Raw genomic sequence first — 17,620 nt, 5'->3', positions numbered from 1 at the left:
AGCTCGAGGAGAGGAATTGATGTTTTCAAGTTATGGCTAGTTAACACTGAAATCTCATGTAAAATCTTCCCACGATTCAAAGTCATTTCAAAGAACTCTCTGCCTTAATTGCCCTCCATTGTGTGCGCTAATATATCTCTTTCGTTTCAGGCAAGCCTCAAAAGAGATGTCATTGCAAAAGGTAATGCAAAAGCAAAAGAAGCAGAGCATTACAGAGTCTGAGGTATTAGAGATGTCGCCTATATTCGCTGATACAGTTTGCAGTGCCAATGGAGGAGCGACGGCATGGGAAGTCATATACAACAGACTTGAAGATGAGCGTCCTAAAATTACTGTCATAAAGGCAACAGCTGACTCAATAAAACCTTCGTGGGTCCAATTCAAAGATGCTGCTTGTTCCTTCCTTCACAGAATAGGAGCAAGAGCGAAAATACTCCCATACACTGATATGATTAGATGGGTGGTGGAAAATCTCAGTATTGAAGATAGGCAATTTAGGAACTCGAAGATGGAGCTAATGGGGTCATTCAAAGTTGAAGACCTGAAGCAAATGTATCATATACCTGACCCTCAGGACATATATGACAAATCATACCTGGCCAACTTCGCAAAGAAAAATGAAGAACCTTTCAAGATGATCCAGGGCTGGAGGGTCCTAGAGAACAAATTCAAATATGATAAAACAGGTATGTATCCCGTAGCTTCTTTGGCAAACCCCTATAACTATGCAGCTTCTATGTTATGTAGGTTATATGGATTACCTAATAATACCAAGTTTTCCATAGAATGGATTCCTTTAATTGATGCTTGTGTCAATTCCCACATAATGAATTGGGCCACTATCCTATCTGATAACCTAGCTACTACTATTTCCAAGTACCGTCAAAAGAGATCCACCTCCACAAAGAACCTTCCTCCATTTTATTTCAGTGCCTATATCATGGATGCCATCTGTTTCTATACTAAATTTCCAATCATGGGTTGGAAATGGACTTTGCAAGACCCCTACCCCATCCATCTCAGCCACAAACAGATTTGGGAATCCCATTATATACCCCATTTTTATAAAGTATGCCACGCTGTTATTTTACCATTGCATCAATTTATTTTTAATAAGAAAGCCCCCAGGTTTTCTAAAGAAGCTGCTACAGACCTTCTCGTAGTAGGCAAGTATTTTGCTGAAGAATGGTTTACATATATTAGAGTTTTTGGCAGTACAGCGGACCCACATGTACTCCCTTTGTATGTCTCTAATAAGCTACTAGCAAGAGAAATAGCCCACCAGACTGTGGGAAAAGGCTTAACCAAGACCCTAAAAGATAACAAAAGTCATTGTGGCCATCCTTTCCCATTCAGTGTGGTTCTTTTTCGTTGGCAAATTTCAACCATGCAACCAAGGAATCACTAAGCCTAGAGAGCCTCAGGCTCCATACTCTGCCAAAGAGGCAATTCGACCCAAACAAGATAGCACACAATATTACTACTGCAGTAAAGATCAAGCCCTTCAACCATGAAGCTAATAATTCTGAAGATCTTTTACAATCTATTGAATCATTCGAACAAGCGTTTGATTGGGTGAAGGCCAATTTGAATCCTGAAGATTTTGAAAAGTTTTAGGAATTCAGAAATCAAAGGCTCGAAATAATTCCATTGCATTTGTTAAGAGCTAAGGACAAACCTACACCCAGTGTAACTATTAACAGCCAAGGACCAAATTCTTGCATAGAATCTCAAGAGAATACAGCCCAAGATACAGGGAAAGCCCAGGATACAGAGAATACAGCAGAATCCAGCAGAAGGTCAGCCGAAAAGCAGGTCATAAGTGACCTAACTAAAGATACCGGTTCTGAGATCAAAAGCAGCAATTTAGAGCAGGAGTGGGACCAATTCAATAAAAAACTACAAGGCACTCATAAGACAACAGATTTCCAAGAAACCACGAAATATAACACTCCTCTGCAAACTCAGAAAACTTCAAAGTCTGAGCCGATGGATGAGCAAGGGACAAGTTTACCGCATACAGAAATCATTCCTGCTTTGCCAACATCGGAAATTATCCTAAGGGTGACTAAAATTCCTCCTTTAGATGTGTTCTACATCCCACTGCACAAGGTTGTAGTGAGAAGACACAAAAAAGGAGAGTGGTAACACCCGAAATCCCACCAAGGAATGAGCCTTTGGACATAGTCTAGAAAGATATTATTTCCAATCCAACTAAAAATTTAACAAGACTATTGCAGTTTACAGGGGCATATGCTACTGCCACCATGGATAAAGCTACGGAGGTATCTATTTTGTTAAGGGAGAGGGAAGAAAAGATAGTGCAGCTCGAGCAACAACTGCAAATTGAAAAAGCAAATGTGAACTAGCAAGCTGCTGAACAAATCGCCCAATTGCAACAGAATATGGAAGTATTAAAGATAAGCCATGAAGCAGACATTTCTGTGAAGAACATGCAAATTCAAGAGTTGCAAGAAGCCATGGAAAAATATAAAGATGTCCCTACTATCGATGAATTCATCAAAGAAGCATTAGAGCTAAATTCCCTTCTATCAAAACAACAAGATTTATTTTGCCAGAGAATGTCTCATGTCACCCCTTATCTGATTACCAGTGATCAGTTAACGGATAAGGCGATTGACCAGAGAACTGAATTTAATGATTTAAATACAAAGATCTTTGAATACATTGAATGGCAAGAAACTGAAGAGGGAAGGAGCGCTAATCTTCCCGAGATTGAAGAGACACATAAGGACATTTTATTCACAGATTGGGATGCGCGGATCAAGCAGGCTGAATTAGCAGTGGCAAGAGCAGCAGGGGTGTCAAAGAACATAGTAAAAGCAGTAAATCACACTTTGCACACCACCAACCTCGTGAAAGAAGGTAACCCGAAATCACTTCCAAATTTAAATGACTTGGATAAAAACTGGAAGGCAAAAGCGGAAATCCATAGGGAGGTGATCACAAAGTTATCAAAGACTGACTGGGAGACATATTGGCAATACCTTGTCAAACCTCATAGCCAAATTGTTGGACACCTAATCCTCTATGGGTTGGTGTAGAATGTGAACAGCCATGAGAGTCCAAGAGACCTTGGGATGTGGAACCCAACAATCACACGAATGTACTATAAATGTATATCATTGTCAAATAATAGATGGACTCTCCTTCTTATCTTTAATATTCTGTTACTGCCATGTGTGTGTTTAACATGGTATCAAAGCAGGCGATCTCCTGCCCTGCTCAACTGTGAGCCACTTGTTTTTGTGGCCCTTCTATGCATGCTTGTCCTGCAGCTTTGCCCATTTTCCTGATATAGAAAAACTGACATCTTTCCCTCATACCCAGGTGCGCAGGTCTCAAATTAATTTTCTGTACTGTAACTCCTATCAGATTTGTCCCTCTGTTGTGCATCTTTTGCAGACTGAAACCTCTCTCAGCCAAGCATTATTCCCATGACAGTTTTCTCTGCTCGACTGCTACCTTGTCAGAATGCTGACACTTAATGTTTCGCTGGTACGGACCCCGAATCTCAAAAGTGTTACTGTGGCCTTTACCTGCGTATCAGTTCTGCCCTCCGCCCATTGAAATTGTTGTCATACCTTGTTTTCTCATCATAATTGCTGCCACGACCATTTATATTTTGGATTCTGCCTTGAAGAGCGATTTGTGGTATGTGTTGTTTTTCTGTGATGAATGTTGAATGATTTGCGTTTAGGAAATCTTCTACACAGAGAAATGCTCAACTTCAAAGCAACTCTCCAATCTGGATCATTAGATTCTATCCAGTAGCACTGTATTCTTCTCCTAGGGGGTGCTGGACGGTCAGGAAACATCTTAGCTACTGCTGCTGTGGCCCTAACTGGTCTTGGCATACCTACAATCATGAATGTGTTGTAATTGATCTCTCTCACTATTTCTTGAGCCTGTCACTCATTTTTGCATTTCCACCAAGGCAATCACAGCAAGCATTCTTTGGATCCAGATAATCCAAGTGTTGTCTTTAGGATTGGTATTGTGACCAATGGTGAAAGGCTGGCAAGATAAATCGTGTGTTTCAACTTCTCTTCAAAATCAACATACTCTTTTTGTTGTGTAGTGGTTGAAGACTGTTCTCTGTTAGTATGTCAGATCTTATCTTGGCGACTTCCAAAACGCCTCTTGGTGGCAACTGGAAAATCATTGGTGGAAAATAGATTGTCTACCAAGCCCACAAATGTCCATTGATGATAAGGATAATCCTCATTTGAAGTAACCAGAGTAGTGTTTGACACCAGACATCATCAGTTTCTTCCACTGAGCTCTCTTGTTGGATTTCAAACTTCAAGGCATTTGTCACTTCATTCGATAGGCACTCTTGGGCTATCGGTATCTCTAAAAGATGGTTTCGTCAATCTGTCGAACACATGAACTATTCTCAAAGCAAGCATGCTCATACCCATTTTACCACTTGCCATGACTCCTTCCAGAAAGCCATTTTCAGGAATTCGTTTTCCATCAAAATTCATCCGAGACAAAACTCTTGCAGGGGAGCTATTGTGACGAACAAGGCTACTCTTGGTCGTTGACAGTGGTAGGCTATTTGCTCTTTCACCCAGCGAATCAATAGCGTTATAAAGAACTGGATTCTGTTTGAACGTGTTGTTAATAAGCTGTTCACCAGACTACGAGCCTTGTGCCTGGCACATCTTCGACATCTGAGAGCTGCAAAAGCTGTTTTGGGACGTCTCCATTCCATTTTCAAGAACTGAAGCAACGTGATTACGTTTGCCCACATCCTCCTCTGCAATGCTACCTGAGCTTCTCTTTCGATGGGAAGAGCTATGAACAACGATTCCAGGATAATTGTTGTGTTCCTCTAAGTGTTTAAATTCTGCAAGATATCGATGGTAATCACCCTTCATCTTAAGATAAAATACCTTGGACTCACCAGATGTGGATGACAAGATAAGATGTGTATCCAGAAGACGTAGAATGCCATCACAAATATTACTGAGCTCAGACTCAAAGTAATATTCAATCGTAGCAAGCCTTGCCACTTTCAAAAGCCATACCATCGTTGTGGAAGATTATTCGTGGGTCAATGGCATAAATTCCTTAGCTTCCCACTATTATTGTTGATGAATGGTGATGTAATTCAACCAGCTTGGAGGGATTATGTATTTCTAAAGGCTTCAATAATGCCAAAGTCAAGGCCAAATTTGGGAGCGTGGATTCTCCTTCAATTGGTTTGGATATAGTCACGTCAGAATCTGGAGGTATAAAAATTTGGTGAGTTTGTTCTTGCTGAGAGACCCATCGTTGAAACCTCAGGCCAACGGTTCGAGTCTCCTCAAGTGAACTGTGCGCGCATCCTTTAGGAGTTTTGATGGGTTTTGAGTTTTGAAAATTATGTGAGCAGTGAATTCCTTTGTTCCATATTTTTTCTCTGTTTCAGTGCCTGTTGCATTCCAGAGGCTCCCAGCATTAAAAGTGCATATGTGCTAGCGTCGTTGATTGAAATGAAGTCCAAAGTCGAATGATTTAAGTTGATTTTGGTTGTTTTGCATCTGCAATTTTCCGCCATAGTTCTGGTCGCTAAAACTAGTAGCCAACTTTATTGTTTCCTGGAGAAGTAACTACCACAGCTCGCAACTGCTCTTTGCATAGGGAATTTCTAGTTTTCTGAACAAGGACAACCAACCACTATTTTGTTAATTTCTAGTGCCAACACTAACATCAACTGAAGACTCTGAACGCCTGAGGAAAGTTGTTGAAGATGTTTCATTATGCTGATCGATGTGGTTAATTTTTCAAATGGCGAGGCACGAATGAGAAGTCAATCATACAAATATTAGGACATAGAACTGCAACACAACACAAATTTATCTGGAAAAGTTATTTTCGAACTATATGAAGAGGATCTCTTGAAGCGACTAGAATCTGAGCTTTCAAGTCACTTTGAGAAAGTTGTATTCCGTTGGGTATTGGTGCATTAGCATCAACATTTGAATGTTGAGCGTTGAGCATTGAATAAGGCAATCTCTTTGGCATTGTATTGTTCAAAATTGAATGGGGGCGGTTGAAATTCCACGACCTGGAACTACTGTATGCTGCTTTAAATACATTGAAGGCTTGCATATTTCATATGTTCAATCATATTCAATTGTGATTTTGAACTGATTATATATCTTTACGACTTGGCTTATTTATATATGGCTTGAGATCAAGAATCTGTATTTATGAAATTCACCTTATTTTTTCAATGAAAATGGCCAAAATCAATGAAGTATTAGAGTTCCTCAAAACTCTGATATTATCTACTACTCATGATACATTAAAAGTCAGCAAAGTTTCTCTCACAATCATTCAGGTCTGTCTACAAAATGCACAAGAGAAAATTGACTTTTTGCAGCTTGAATCTCAACTACAGCGAGCAGAATTACAACAATGGAGTCATCATTCTAAACTTATTTCTGTTCAGAACAATGAAACAGACTCCCATAAGCAGCAAGTCAATATTGTTGAAATTGATTCAAATCCAATGCCCAATAAAGCAGCAAAGTTACATGCAGATGCAGAAGTTCAGTTTGCACTTCCCAAGCCCATCATCAGACCTTGGGAAGAGCTTGTCCACAACAAGCACAGAACTAGTCTTGGATATGACAAGGACGTGTCCTTTCATATTCCAGATTACTCAAAGCCCATCTAGTTTCAGAGTGTTGGATTACTTCATGACAGTTCACCTTCAGTTGTGCCAGATTCTGCCCCTCCACAACAACAGCAACAACAACAGATTGTGAAATGCCCACTCTGTGACCAAGTTGGCCATATGAAAGATCATTGTTTTGATCTTCATCCATGTAAGCACTGTCGTAAAACCAATCATTCTTCAAACAGATGCTTCAGAAACAAACATCCTGCAAGAACAAAGATTCATCTTGGATGGATCGCTTCTTGGCAATGGACTTCTACAGCCAAGAAGATATTTCGCTCATACAACAGGATTTGTTATCGAATATTGAAAAGTATTGCAGTTGAGATTTCTTCATCTTCTCACCTTGTATCTAACAGGGGGGAAATGATGGTCATCTACAAGCTTCAAAGCCACATCAAGCGAGCCTAAGCCACAACCTGCCATACGAGATTCAGAGTTGTAGCCAAAGACAAAGATGCCCCTGAGCATGCCTTCAGTCGGTGATACCTCTTCAAAGAATTGGGGACACTTTCTCTAGCAAAAGACTTCATCTTCTTGCCAGTTTTGGAAGAGTTCTAGGAATTGCATTAAGCATTCTATAGTTGGTCATCCTTAGACCATCACAGGTTGAGACTTCCCTTATCAAGTTGAGGTTCTCCCTTTTATGCGGGGTGAGACCTCCCTTTCATGGTTGAAGATTTCCCTCTTCAAAACATTAGGAGCGCTTCCTCTCACAGAAGACCTCAGCTTCATGCCAGAATTGGAAAAGTTCCAGGAACTGCACTAAGTGTTCCAGTGTTGGTGGTCATCCTTAAACCACCGCCCTTTATACCAACATTTCAGAGAGCACATTCAGTCTACTGCTGCCATGCATTTTTGCACATTTTGTATTACAACTCTCTTCTTGGACTCATACATAACTCTTCAGATTAAGGGGGGAATGTTGGACACCTAATCCTCTATGGGTTGGTGTAGAATGTGAATAGCCATGAGAGTCCAAGAGACCTTGGGATATGGAACCCAACGGTCACACAAATGTACTATAAATGTATATCATTGTCAAATAATAGATGGACTCTCATGCTTGTCTTTAATATTTTGTTGTTGTCATGTGTGTGTTTAACACAAATCATGACGCTCAATTGCTCACTCCATTCAACTCAAAGGATGTTTCCACCTCTCACAGATGCTATCTTCGCAAGACAAGTCAAAACGCAGTTTGGGGCACCTCCTCAAGTGAAATCGATGTCCAATATATGTGACCTAAAGGAGAAGCTGGCAGACAGCAAGTCATCTTTATAACCTTTGCTCATCAAGTCACTTTTATTTTTAGAGTTAGTTGCTAGTTAGAAGGAAGGTTGTTTGAAACCTCCTCAAATTTTTGTATAATCTATTTTTGAACATTAGTTAGATAGTATTTATACCCTTCTCATGCATTTAGAGAAGGGTCCAGAATTTTATCAAAAACATTTGCAAAGAATGCACTTCTGTAAGTTTGTGAATGCCTTGATGAAATTATGGAACATGGTCATTTCTTTTGAATATCAGACTACTTTCCTTTGTTGATGCACTATTGTACACTTGGAGAATAATTTGATCTGAAGAAAAGAGTAGATCTATGTCATTAGTTAAATGAGCAAAACCTCACACATATGGTACTTTTATCTTGTATGATTAGTTATGTTTTTGTTTAATTAGTGATAACATTTCGTTTTCATGAATTGTATATGGAATATGTTCTTTCTGTTATGCGTTAATTGCACTACTGTATGATGCTTAGCTGAAAGTGTTTATTTTCATATATAATCATCAAATATATGCGATATAGTTTATACATTTCTTTGACTAACTATTTAGTCAAAGTAATAATCTTTACATGTTATTATCTCTATTTGATGCGTGAATGATTTTTATTATCACATGTCGAACAGATATCCTTTTAGATCGCATATGACACCGAATACCCGGGTTTATATTAGATTAAGTTAGCTAGAGATTTGCATGCTAGAATAGGTGATTTAGTTATCATTATTCTTATTGCAATCGCTTGAAAACCACCCATTCTCATTTTAAAACCCACACTGGGAAACTGGTCCCATCATCCCCAGTCGGAGCCACCACTCCAAACGGAAAAGGATTTGTCTTTAAGGTCCGGACCGGGTGGTTACCCCTCATGTTGGAGCAGCAGAAATCTGAGGCTTCAACAGACTGAAACTAAGATACTGACTGAGGCTCCATCTTGAGAGCTCAATCCTGCTCTCTCTCAACCACCACATCTCTACTCTGAGAACTCTTTGCCTTGTTGCTCAAGGTTTCACATGCATCAACCTCCAATTTGTAGAGGTTCTTGATCCTGACACCAATTTGCTTGACTTTTCCTGAAGCAAAATGTGTGAGCTAGGCCTTCCCTTTGTTGAATACAACACCATACACTTTGTCTTCAAGGGTTGCTACTAAGACAAGGTTTTTCTTCAATATTGGAACATACATCACATTCTTGAGATGGAGAAGGGAACTAGACTCCCTCTTAAATCTTATTGTACCAACTCCTTTGGTCATATATCTGCCATCATCTCCAAGCTCAATATGGAATTACATGTCTTTCTCCTCCAAACTATTGAAGAAATCTTTATTCCCTGTCATGTGGAATGAAGCCCCTAAATCAATATACCACTCACTACCTCGAACTGAGCTTGCCATGCAAGCTATCAAAGAGAAATCCAATTCGAACTGGGAAGAGAGTGCTTCTCCTGCTGCTTCTACATCATGCTTGCTAGATTTCTTGTTTGGACATTTTGTAGCATAATGTCCAAACTCATGACAATGAAAACACTTGATCTTGCTAATATCCTTCTTTTCCTTGCCTCCATTTTGACTAGACTCAATTTTTCCTTGGGCCTTCTTGCCCTTGGCTTTCTTCCATTTTCCAGCTAAAGCAAAGTTCTCCTCATATTCTATTCCAGATGAGATTCCATCCGTATCTCTGCCATTCACTGCATCCTAGAAACAATGCCAAGATTTGTGAAGCCCAAGAAGGGAAGGCTCACAAGATATGTTTGTGGAACTATCTCTCCAACACCTCCAACTTCATCCCTCACTTGAGAAAACCTGGATAAATATGTAACAATGGGCTCATTCTTGCCCATTCGAATGTTCCTCAGTTTGTCCTTCAAATCTCACTTTCTAGCATCAATACTACTTTTAAACATATTAGTAAGGGCCTTCCACATCTAGAATGGTGTCTCCTTCCAATGCAAATTTGGAACAATATGGTCTCTAACTCCTAGGATCATCCTCCTAGCTTTGGCAGTATCCTTCTTCCATTGAGTCAATTGTTGTGGATCTGATGCAAGAGGTTTAGGAATATCAATCCCAATATATTCAAAAACCCCATTATCATCTAACATAGCCTCCATTCTATCCTTCCATGCACAAAAGTTCAAGGTCCCTTCTAGGGCATGCTCTGTCCTCAAACCATAGGAACATGATTCTCGCACTTGTAGAATTCCTGCACTAACTTATCTTCTCTCCAATGCGCTTTGAATCTGATCAATGAACTCGGTCTCTATCTTGCTTTATGCTTTGATTCCATGTAGAATATCCTTGAAACCTTGCAACTGCTAATAAGAGTAAATTGGTCACAGAAGACACAAGATTTCTCTACAAAAAAACTACGGAAATAAAAAAATGAATAGAAACACAATCACACATAGAACACAAAATATATCTAGGGAACCCAACTAAGAAAAACCCCTCTTGCTTGTATTAAATCAATTGAGCAATTTGATCTACTACATAGAAATTGCTTCAAGCCTAAAGCTCCCTGCAATACTGATCAACTTTCTCTCAAGGCTTGCCCGACACTTAGGGAAATAAGGTCTGCTAGGAGCTCCTATCTCCTATTTCCTTGCACAATTCCCAAGAGAAATTACTCTGTCTTGACCCTCAAGCCTCTACATAAAAACCTGTGTACAATAAATAAATAGATGTGTTTTCATTCAATCTCAATAGGAAATTCGAATTGCATGACCTACTAGGGCTAAAAATGCCAGTTGTTGTTATTAACTGAGAGTAAATTGAGTTAACAGATAGTCAACTACTCAACTAAACTCAAGTTTATCTCTATTCTAGAACTAAAGATCAGTTAACTGACGCACACTAGAGTTAACTCTACTAGATAGCTAATTTTAGCCACCAACTAGTCCACAACTCACTAAAAGCCATCTAACTCGAATTCATTGGCAATAACTCAGTGATAGGCCACATCACACATGTTCATTGACTACTAACTCGGTAACTATGAGACTGAATTCGAATTATCATCTTTGACTAAGGCACAAGTCAAAGAAGTCATCCCTTGCTACATTTTCAACGCAGTGCACAGTCAAAAGCTTTAATCATATCAATTTTCATAGTAAGAGCATCCTTCTTTTTTTCCTTAATAGTATGCAAGCATTCTTGAGCAATAGCCACAGCATCTTGAATCTGTTGATACTTCAAAAACCCAAATTGTTCAGGTGAAATATGATTTGACAGTGTATCTAACCGAGTGGCAATAACCTTCGAAATCAATTTGTAAACGATATTGTAGAGTGAGATAGCACTGAAATCTTTAAATGATGTAGGCATGAAGACTTTTGGAATCAATGTGATGAAGGTGAAATTAGCCGTGCCCGAAATTCCACGGTTGGTCCTTGACTCCTCAGCCAACTCTAGCAGGTCCTGTCCTATGATTTCCAAAAAATGAAGCAATAACTCCACAGTCTACCCATCCAGAATAACTCCACAGTCTACCCATCCAGCCCAAGACTCTTGTCCTTAGCGAAAGACTTTAAAGCAAAAACCAGTTCTTCATATGTAATCGACCGGCCCATTTCATCATTTCTGAATCATTAAACATTTTCGGATAAATTTAAATGACCTTCAGCTGGTTTTCAATATCCACATTCCCTTTGGCACAGTACAAGTTACCAAAATAGCGAACAGCCTCCCTATGCAAATCCTTTTGTGTTGTGATGCACCTGCCCTCACCATCCTATAGTCCCCAAATAGTGTTTGCTCATCTCCTCTGGGATGCAAAGTTATGAAAAAGTTTAATAATTTTATCATCCCCAAAAATCCATATTGCACGGCTTTTAAGCCTCCGCTCCTCCTCTTGAAGTTTTAAGATCGCCCACTTGCGGCCATCAAGTTCCAAAATCAATCGTTTATGTGCGTCCATGAAGACACCAGGACCAGATGAATTGGATAATATAGTGATCTATTTGTCTATATCAATCAATTCAATAATATTGGGTCTCTTTTTCTTTCTTTCCCAAATCCGAACTGCCTTTAATTCAGTTAGTTTACAGCATATCACATCCATACAAGATGTCTCCTTATGATGATCAAACCTAGACCTTGTAGTAGCACTAAATTCTTGAAATCACTGTCAGATAGCCAAGAATGATTAAACTTGAACGGCTGGCTCTTTTAGTCAGATTCCCCACACCATTGTAGGAAAATAGGATCATGGTCCGACATCATCGCAGGAACCACACAAGAACTCATCACCCCAAGACACTCCACCATGTTTTCAAGTACAAGTAACGATCTAGTCTTTTTGCAATCCCATGATCCATCAGCAGCCCCAAGTTAACCGTTCTTCCATGTAGGTAATAGCGGGCCTGGCATAATGTCCATAAGATGGTTCAACCTAAACAATTCTTCGAAGAAATCCCCCAATGGATCTATTTTACAATGTGATCCCCAAATCTAGTCCGTAGCCAGAGTCAAATTTAAATTCTCTGGCCAGAATAAGTGAACCGATCTTTAACAGACCACACTCGTCCAATCGATTCCAGAACTCCAGTCTGGAGCCACTTGGTGCATAAACAATTAAAATGTGAAATCGATCCATCGATCCCCTAGCGAATCCAGAGAGAAACATACCTGGAGAGGATCGCCGTTCTATATATATATATATATATATCTTCTCTTGCTTTGAATATTCTTGTTTATTTTGAATATAGTTCTATATTGATTATGTTTATTAGTTAATAAGTAAAGTTGAATGCCTGAAAAATACCCTGTTCTGCATATCATTAAATTTAAACGTGTACATATGCTACTATGTTTTATGAACATATAAATATATATTCTTGCTTTGAATATTCTTGTTTATTTTGAATATAGTTCTTTATTGATTATGTTTATTAGTTAATAAGTAAAGTTGAATGTCTGAAAAATACCCTGTTCTGGATATCATTTAATTAAACGAATGTACAGATGCTACTATGTTTTATGAATGAATATAGTGGCTGCATTCTAATTTCCTCTAGGTCTGTAAATTACAAGTTTATAGACAAGATGGAGAAATTATATGGAAAATCATATATGTTTTGATGATTAAAGTATGTGCTCTTCCCAGCCAGAGATACAGCATTCTTAATTTTAAAAAAGGACCACCTGCAGGTGGGAATCCCTGAAGAATAAGTCTAGCTGTACCTTAAAAAAGAAATATGGAATTTCGGGTAATACATGAAACAATCGCAATTTATAAATTTTAAGATACCTTTAAGCTGCCATGGTTCCCTTAGGATGTATGCTATATTCATATCTTTTGCAATGAATAATAACCAAAGCTACAATTATACAGAAAATCATTGTTTCATGTATTCGATCTTCAAGTTATGATGGGGATGAAGACTGTACCTTCAAATGAAGTGCTTCAGTTTCTCATAAGAATATTCGCTGTCAACTCTAAATATCATCAAATGTTGGTGGTGGTGGTACAAGAGTTCGAAATGTGCATAATATTTGAAGTAGCTCAGTTTACTCACCACCTGTTTCTTCAGGCACAGTATCAAGCGTCCAAAGATTGCCTTCTACCCCAGTAAAGAGTCATACAGGGAAAACTGCTGCAACTAGTCAAACAGTTCCCCATTTGTTCTGGATTAACTTGCCACCGTTTTCTTTGCCAACAACTACTTTAGGAAGCAGTAGTCTCAATCACAAGCCCTAATCACAAACCCTAAACCAAACAAATCAAGGAAGTTGTCCATTAACTGTTGCTCTTGCTCTGACTAGTAAAGTATAATTGAAGTGTCAAGCTGTCCCATTTGTTTGTTTCAGAGACATTAACAGTGCAAAGAGATGCATATTTCAAAACCCATCTCAATTGACTCTAGCTTTCCTGTACCCAAGCACTGGTTAGCACTGGTTGCAGCAGGCAATGCTGGGCAAATGTCTACCAAGAGCTCCATCAAAACACCCAACGCTTCTGTTTTTCCCGAGGCTGATGAGATTGTTTTTCCCGAGGCTGTTGAGATCGTTAATCAAGCATCAAATTCTTAATCCAGATCCAAATCTCTCCACTCTTATTTTCGTTTCTTCGCCTTGATGATCTCTTATATCTTTTTTACTGCCCAGATAAGGCATCCTCCTCCCGTGAGCCTTTTTTCCTTTTATTTTCCCTTAATAAGTGCTATTTCTATCTCACATTTTTCTGTAAAGCCTCATCATCACTTTCTTCTACTTTGTCTTTGATTTCCTGCCACCACACTCTTCTGCTTCTCCTTTGTCTTTGATTTCTTGCCACCACACTCTTCTGTTTCTTCAGAGAGGCACTCTATTTCTAAATTCTCAGTCAGGTCAGAGATCTTTTGTTTCGAACTTAATTATGATTTTTTAATTTTTGATTTTCATTTTTCATTGTTCAGACTAAGTGTGCTAAAGCGTCTGTCTAGGAAATGTTCTTGTCTAGTTAAATGTTTCTTTCCAATAATAATTTGATAGATTCTGGTAATGAAAATTTCTAATTTTGTTAAATGTCTCTTTCCAATAATAACTTGATAAACTCTAATAATAAAAATTTTTAATTTTGTTAAATGTCTCTTTCCAATAGTAAGTAATCTGATAGACTCTAGCAATGAAAATTTCTAATTTTGTTAACAAAAATTTATAATTTTGCAAATTTTAATATTGTAAATAAATTTCTAAACCCTTATTTTAATTGAAACAACTTCATTCACAATTACAACAATCTTTTATAAATCCTTCCTGAATTTTGTCTTTGATTTCCTGCCACCACACTCTTCTGCTTCTCCTTTGTCTTTGATTTCTTGCCACCACACTCTTCTGTTTCTTCAGAGAGGCACTCTATTTCTAAATTCTCAGTCAGGTCAGAGATCTTTTGTTTCGAACTTAATTATGATTTTTTAATTTTTGATTTTCATTTTTCATTGTTCAGACTAAGTGTGCTAAAGCGTCTGTCTAGGAAATGTTCTTGTCTAGTTAAATGTTTCTTTCCAATAATAATTTGATAGATTCTGGTAATGAAAATTTCTAATTTTGTTAAATGTCTCTTTCCAATAATAACTTGATAAACTCTAATAATAAATTTTTTTAATTTTGTTAAATGTCTCTTTCCAATAGTAAGTTGATAGACTCTAGCAATGAAAATTTCTAATTTTGTTAACAAAAATTTATAATTTTGCAAATTTTAATATTGTAAATAAATTTCTAAACCCTTATTTTAATTGAAACAACTTCATTCACAATTACAACAATCTTTTATAAATCCTTCCTGAATTTTAAAGCAAACTTATCAAAATATAAAAATTTTCACTACATAGATAGCCTTACATATTCCCATATTTACCACTTCCTTCCCATAGAGTATAGAGTATGAAACTACTATTTCCTTAGTGTTCATATCATACTAAGTCTTTTAAACTTCATTACTAGATTTTCATATAAATTTACACCTAAATTAATACAATGATAAAATAAATATTTTCTAAAATAAATTAAATTTGAAAATAATTTATAGTATTTTAAGTGATTTCATTTCATTTTTATTTTTCATTACTTTTTAAATCATAAATATATTATTTTTTATTAATCTTTAGCTAATAAATATAAGAAGAGACTACTTACTATCCCATGAAAAGATAATATTAAAAATAAGTTTGTCTATGTTGTTTATTAATTAAATTATCTAAAATTTTATTATTTACTATTAATATATAAAAATAAAATAATAATTCATTAAAACACTATTCCTGAATTCCAAAATTCATTTTTAATACCATTCAGTCTCAACATACAACCCATCATGGCAGAAAATAAAAGAAATCAGTCACGTATCCAAAAATACTGAAATGCATAAACATTATTTCCTTTATTCATGGTAACATGATGATTACAGGAGAAGGCGTCAACATGACTGAGATCAGTGGGATGAAAATGTAATTTGTAACCTGTTAATGAGGATATGAATTCTTAACTCCATTCATATCAAAAGAAGTATTCTACCCATGATTCCCATACATTAAGAAAAAGCATTTACCCTACCCACAAACGAAGGAACCAGACACGGATGTAACTGCAAAAAGGGCAAAAGACCCCTTTTGGCACTAAAAACTCCCCTAGCCTCCTCCTTGCATTTCGTCTTCGTTATTGCTGTTGCAGAATTGCTCACAGAAAATCCCCCGTGGGATTTTCTTAGGCTAGATTATTTGGTACATCATTCTGCGTTTCGTCTTCGTCATTGCTATGCTTGAGTTGCTCGTAATTCCCACACGAAGTAGACGGTCTCCGGATCCTGGGAACCCTGGAGCTCATGATGATCATTTTCATGCGCAGAAGAGATGACACCGGTTACAATAACACTACAGAAAACTGGCTCTACTTTCATCCAAAGCTTGGATTTCAATCTTTTACACTAAAATCAAACAAAATCGCCTATTTTCAGAGCAAACTTTGGCGTACAAGCAAAGGATTAGTGACATTAAAGTGCATTCCCCTCTTCTCAGCACATCTCGTTTATATGGTCGAGATTCAGTGTGAGTTCCATGGATAAAAAGGATCCTTACGGTGGGTTCACTGATATTCTTAGATCCTTCCTTCCTGTTGCCGCGTAGCTCATTGGCATCTGCCGCCTGTACATTTTTGGAATCTTATCGGGTTTTGCGACATTTGATTCGGTTGCCTTCGTGCCTAACGTTTGCTCCCCGCTAGTTTAGCGTTTGCGAGGATGGTTGCTGGAAGCTTCACGGGACGAGATTTAGCTGCAAAGGTACCCATGGCCCTTCCAAGATCCATATCCTGACAGCCGTTCGGCGATCTATTGCCTTGGAAAATTAAATAATTATTTTATTAAATATTAAAGGTTAGCTCTTACCTGGGTTCGTGGAAGATGCAGCGGAGATTCAAGCAAGATTTGATTGTAAATGTGAAGTGGATTATCTTACTGGCAAAGAGGGGTTATCCAGGGCTAACTGGTTATCCCTGTCAATGGATAATCTCTACCTCAATCGCATCTTCCTCCAGATAAAACCTATTTGTTGCGGTTCGCTGATGCGATTGTAGTCAACTCTCACCGCTAAGTTAACCCTAGGGTGCAAAACACTTGTTTTGAGCAGACCCTGCAATACATAAATTCCTCTCCAAACGGTGTTGGATGCAGGTTAGTTAATTACCCCATATTCGTCAGCGTTCGGCAAAGGAAGAATGGTTGATCCAACAGTTTCCATTGTTTCAATTTTAAATGACAAAGGAAAAACCGGCCTAAAAAGGAAAGTACTAAGTACTCTTAGCAAGAGGCATTCAAACAAGTCACACTTCTTATCTAGTCATTTGATCTTTATGTGAAAGGATTGTTAAATGCAAAACAAAAGTTGGAGGGTTTAGAAGCTAAAAAGCAGGAAAGAGATCATAAAATTCATATAATAACAGTTGAGAACAAGGCTTTAACAGAAAGCAATAAAGTTTTAAAAGAACAAGTGGCATTGTTACAAGAAGCTCCCCTGATAGGGAAGGCAGAAAGGCAACACATGAATAGGGAAGACATAATGGCAACACATGAAGGCGGATGTGCAAAACATAAAGAAATTTGTAGTGGAAAGTACAGAGGTGGTGAATGTGAAATCATCCGAGGATAAAGGGAAAGTGATTGCC

The 17,620-nt window shown here is 37.9% G+C and overlaps 1 long non-coding RNA gene across 2 annotated transcripts in view; it reads right to left on the bottom strand.

Annotated features, from left to right (window-relative positions):
• LOC149241410 (uncharacterized) overlaps positions 1-14,366 on the bottom strand; it is a 196,648-nt gene extending 182,282 nt beyond the window's left edge. For both annotated transcript variants that reach the window (XR_016246576.1, XR_016246577.1), the window contains exon 1: positions 13,373-14,366. This is a non-coding gene — a long non-coding RNA (uncharacterized LOC149241410). The remainder of the gene's footprint in view (positions 1-13,372) is intronic.
• Between the last annotated feature and the right edge of the window lie 3,254 nt (positions 14,367-17,620).

This window comes from Pinus tabuliformis, chromosome 8 (genome assembly GCF_031772625.1).
Source record: "Pinus tabuliformis cultivar Carrire ecotype Pingquan chromosome 8, CPIR1, whole genome shotgun sequence".
Classification (NCBI taxonomy): Eukaryota; Viridiplantae; Streptophyta; class Pinopsida; order Pinales; family Pinaceae; genus Pinus; species Pinus tabuliformis.
The sequence above is the reverse complement of the archived record's forward strand: the minus strand, read 5'-3'. Positions and strand labels throughout refer to the sequence as shown.